The sequence below is a fragment of the Myotis yumanensis genome, unplaced genomic scaffold (assembly GCF_028538775.1).
Source record: "Myotis yumanensis isolate MYYU_CA2020_CCGP unplaced genomic scaffold, mMyoYum1.0.hap1 SCAF_6, whole genome shotgun sequence".
NCBI lineage: Eukaryota > Metazoa > Chordata > Mammalia > Chiroptera > Vespertilionidae > Myotis > Myotis yumanensis.
Genome location: NW_027223757.1, coordinates 13,105,660 through 13,111,069, shown reverse-complemented (window position 1 = coordinate 13,111,069; position 5,410 = coordinate 13,105,660). Strand labels below are relative to the sequence as shown.

At 34.3% G+C, this 5,410-nt stretch overlaps 1 non-coding gene across 1 annotated transcript; it reads left to right on the top strand.

Annotated features, from left to right (window-relative positions):
- The first annotated feature begins 244 nt into the window (after positions 1-244).
- LOC139013330 (U6 spliceosomal RNA) lies at positions 245-350 on the top strand. The gene has a single exon (XR_011471987.1). It is a non-coding gene; the product is annotated as a U6 spliceosomal RNA (small nuclear RNA).
- The last annotated feature ends 5,060 nt before the right edge of the window (positions 351-5,410 follow it).

Genomic DNA, 5,410 nt, shown 5'->3' with positions numbered 1-5,410 from the left:
GATTCATTTTTTTTAATCAGTTATTCCAGCACCTTTCTTTCTTCAGTGATTTAAGATGTACTCTCTATTATATACCAAATACCTATATTTACGTGGATGATTTTCCACCATAATATTTGGGAGCATATTTAACTAAGTGTGTTAATGTCAACCAAAATGACCAGTTCCATAATTCAACATTTGTTGGTGAGCTGAGGTGGAGATTTTGCTTTGGGTGACATAAATATGTTAATATCTTTCAGTCGTTTAAAAATGTCAGCACATATACTAAAACTGGAACGATTCAGAAAAGATCAATATGGCCCCCAGGTAAGGATGGCATGCAAATTTGCAAAGCGTTCCATATATTTTCTGTAATACAGTCAACAATTAAAATAATTAATTAATTAATTAATTAAAAATTTAAATAGAATGTCTTTGCATTTATATCCTTGCCAATCCAAATAACATCCAGACTATGATATTGTGTATCTAGTCAATTAAGCAAAACCTAGAGTTGGCTAAGGTTTAAGATCGAAAAAATATATCCAATTCACTTTGCTCATTTAGTCACCTAACAACTTTTCTAACCTCTGGGAATGAAAAACAAAAATCAAAAATTAAACTAAACAAACAAACAAATGAAAAAAAATTAAAAGCAATATAACCTGTCCTTGTGAGGTTTACTTTCTAAGCATAGGTGGGTATAAATGTGTTTTTGACAGGAGGGTGTGGAGAACGGAAAATAAAATATATAGGTAATAGAATATGTGAGTATGCAGACAAAGAAAGCAGAATAGCAAATTGACATATGTGTTGGCAGGCTGTAGAGGGTGGGAGGTGCTACGTGCAATATACTGGCCAGGGATCCTATGGAAAATATCCAAAATGAGGTGAAGGGACCACCCTATAGCTGTTTGTGAGAGAATTTTGCAGGCAAAGGTAAGAGCAGATGCAAAGACTCTGGCCCCTAAAATGCCTGCAGTAACTAAGCAAAAGGGAAAGCATTAGGAAATGAGGCTCAAGGGTTTGGTGTGTGTAGGAATTGCACCAATTGGGAAGGCTATAGACCATGGTGAGGTTTTCAATTTAACACAGATCATCACTTAAGCATCATCTATCTATAAATATGCCTACTAATTTTGACCAATTTACATTAAGTTTTTTTCAACACTAAAAATTAAGTAATTCTGTCACTGTTAAAGACACCATCTGCAAATGTTATTCAGTAAAAATAAAAAAAATTACTGATGATAAATAACATACATCCAAATGGTGAGCATTATTTACAGTTGTGTTTTCAGCAGCTATAAGTAACGAGGCCATAAATAACTCTTTTTTTCTTCCAACACAGACTGTAAATTCTTAGCCCTATCTCGAGTTTGACTTACACTTCCAAAGCTTGTTTCTTTTCAGACATATAATTTCTATTGCCTCCAATACATACGATTTTATAAAGCCACCATCTGTAATAAAACTGCCATAAGGGTGATTTTTTATCCTAATTCATAGTACCATATCATAGCTACATCATTTATTTATATGTATTTGTATTCAAAAATTAAGCCTGTGGAAATGTTAGTCCATATTTCAGTCAACTAAATTTTTCATCATGAAGATTTCCACACGTCTATGGCCTATGATAATTCTTATATTTCACATTAAAAATACATTTCATATACATATGAAATGGCACTTTTCACTTTATTTGTTTAACAGACATTTTGTTAATACTATAAACATGTAGGAAAATTCTTTACTGCCACTAAAAAATAATATTTATTTTTCTTGAAATAAATTATACTTTCTTTCTTATGCCCACTTTGAAACATATACAAGCAAAGACTCTCTCCAGTTTAAGAAAAAGGGGGGCCTGGTATGATGTCACATCATAGAAAGTAATATTTGAGCTTAGGGTCAGAAGGACAGAGGGGAGCACATGACAGAGACACTCTGGAACATGAGCCTCACATCTGAGAGTGGAGGCTGCTACGACTCGCCAATTATTTGCATTCAGAAATGCATGTTCATTTTGCCACATCTTCCAATTTTCCAAAAATGCCAGAAATCTGCATTTTTAAATGAAATGTACCAATTGAAATTATCTGAATGAATTCTTTTCAGAACATTACATAGGTTTGACAAACTATACAAGCTATGTTCAGCTTCTTACCAATCACTTTATGATGTTCACCTCAAAATAATATCCATTTGATAAGATTTACAGGATGAGAAATTAAAGGGAAGACAAGAAAGGCAGTGTTCAAAAATAAAACCCAGGAGACAATTTCCTAAGTGAAGAAAGGTACAACTATAAAAAGCCCCGAATTTTAGGAACAAAATGAAAATAATAATAAAAACAAAACCTACACCCAAACACTGAACAAATATGAAGAAAAAATAAATAATAAAAAGCTCCCAGTGGATTGAGCTCTCAACCTGGGCAAGTGCCCTTGACTGGAATCTAACCTAGGATCCTTCAGTCCACAGGCCAATGCTCTATTCACTGAACCAAACCAGCTACGGAGAGAAAGAAGCTTTTATTATAGAATACTATACCCAGCAAAAGCATTATTTTCAGAAAAGAGGTCTCAGGAATGTTACCCCAAATTTATTCATTCTAATGGCAAAGTCTCAACATCACTAAGCACTAGGGAAATGCAAATCAAAACTACAGTGAGATAACATCTCACACTTTTCAGAATGGCTAGTATCAGAAAAAAAAGAAAAAGAAACGTGTTGGTGAGCATGTGGAGAAAAGATAACCCTTGTGCAGTGTTGGTGGGAATTTTAATTTACATATGGAGGTTCCTCAAAAAATTAAAAATAGAACTACTTTATGATCCAGCAGTCCCACCTCTGAGTATATATACAATAGAAATTTAAATAGGGTCTCGGAGAGATACCTATAATCTTATGTTTATGAAGCATTATTCACAATAAACTAAGATATGGAAACTTCCTCAGTGTTCATCAATGGATGACTAGATAAAAATGTAGTGGAATGGAATGGAATAGAATTGAATGGAAAATTTAGCCATGAGAAAGAAGGAAATCCTGCCTCTTGTGACAACATGGATGGACTTCGAGGACATTATGTTAAGTAAAATAAGAAAGACAGAGAAAGACAAATGCTGCATGGAATCTCTCATATATGGAACCTGAAAAAAAAGTCTATCTAGTAGAAACAAAGTACAAAAGTGCTTGCCATGGGCTAGAGGGGAAAAGGAAGGAAAAATAGAAAGAAGTTGATAAAAGTATTCAGAATTTCAGATATAAGATCAATATGGTCTGAGGATCTAATATAAAACACTATGACTATAGTTGATGGCACTGTATCGGGTAATTGAAATTTACTACAAGATAGGATTTAAATGTTCTTACAAACAAAAATAGATAAATACGTGAGGTGATAGATTTGTTAACTAACTAGAAAATGGAACTTTGTATAATGTATACATTTATCAAATAATATTGTACAATTTATCTTACAGTTTTATTGCCTCAATAAGGCTGTGTTGTTGTTTTTTCAAAAAATGAAATATGAGAAGCAGCATTTTCATTTTAAGGAGAATCCTTGTCTGAATAGAAACCTCAATTTACTTTCTAGTGCTCAAGTTTCTTAGAAACAACTTTTAAAAAAAATATATTTTATTGGTTTTTTTATAGAGAGGAAGGGAGAAGGATAGAGAGTTAGAAACATCGATCAGCTGCCTCCTGCACACTCCCTACCGGGGATGGACCCACAACCAAGATACATGCCCTTGACTGGAATCGAACCTGGGACCCTTGAGTCCACAGGCCAACATTCTACCCACTGAGCCAAACCGGTTAGGGCTAGAAACAACTTTTAAATGATGGCCTTATCAATAATTGCACTAGCGAAATGACAATGAAGAAAAGATAAATTCTTGTTTTAATACTTGTCTCTGGACCTTTAAAAAGGTGCTAGTTTTGCCTGAACCAAGTGAGCTGGAAGGCCAGATAATGGTACACACACATCTGCTATCTTTGTTACCACAGGTCTCAGCCTCATTGCTAAGCTTGTATGAACAGTATAGGTAGTGGGAACAGAATAGAGAGACATCCTTCTGCCTATAAAACTAGTATACTGCTCAGAAGTATCACTTCCATAACTAAAAGCATTCAGCTTGGCCACTTCTTTCAAACAAAGGTTAACCTCATTCCACAAGCATCCACAGTTGCTCCCAAGCTATATCTCCATTTTTGTTCTACTATTTTCCAAACATTGCTTCAATTATCCTGCATGTCAAAAAGATTAGTCTTCTCAGCATACTAGAACATGTCTGATAACTTCCCATGAGGCTATCTTTGCTTTTAAACATAACTTGAGCTGAAAAGCCTTCTCTAAAATATGAGATATTACCTCATCTTCAAGACACAGCTCAAAGGCTATCACCTCATTGAAACCTAGTGTGCGAGTGTACTTACAAGACTCATGTCTTTAATGGGTCTCTCAGCATATTGGGAGCATTTAAATGACATTCACTTTAGGAATGTGCCTCTCTTTCTCTTTCTCTCTCTCTCTCTCTCTCTCTCTCACACACACACACACACACACACACACACACACACACACCACTCCCCAGAGCACTTTCCCCAAAGTTCTTGCTCATCCCCTTCTTCAATGTGAGTTTATCCCAACAGTTACAAAGTCTCCTGCAAGGTTGTTAACCTAGAAACATCATTATTTTACTATATTCAATGAGACAAATATGTACAAAATAAATACACATACGTGGGCTACATAGAGTTTAGTGATATTCCACATTCATTAATTCATTTATTTAGCAAAACTTAATGAACACCTACTATATGCCAAACACTTTTCTAGGCTCTAGGGATATAGGAATAAACAAGGTTAGTGGATACAGATGATAAACCTATATATAACAGATTTTTAGGTGATGGTAAGTGCTATGAAGACTAAGAGGATAAAGAGTTTCAGGGGTTACTGTTTGGGTAAAACGGTCATTGATCTCCTTTCCAAAGAGAAGACAAATGCACAAAGATCTGATTTCTTCAGGCTGGTTACCTCTGTCAAGTCTATTTCAACAAAGTTATCTTTTGGTGTAGTTACCAGTATTGGAAACATTTTATACTTAATGTTCTAGTGAAGATCAGGCTTAGTATTCAATTACTTTTTTTAGAATTTTTAAAAATTAAATATATTAGGGTGACAATGTTTAATAAAAGAATATGGGTTTCAAGTGTACAGTTTTATTCAGTGAGCTATCTAATTCTTGTGAAAGAAAAGAACTCCATAAAATCTAGAGTCTTCAGCACTTTCAAACCAGATGCCTAGTTTTGTAATTACTTTTTTATTCTTTACATGCAGATTTACCTAGTGGGAACATGTTTGCTTCTATTTTCCTATCTCTGAAATCTGAAGCATCTTTAGAATCATTCT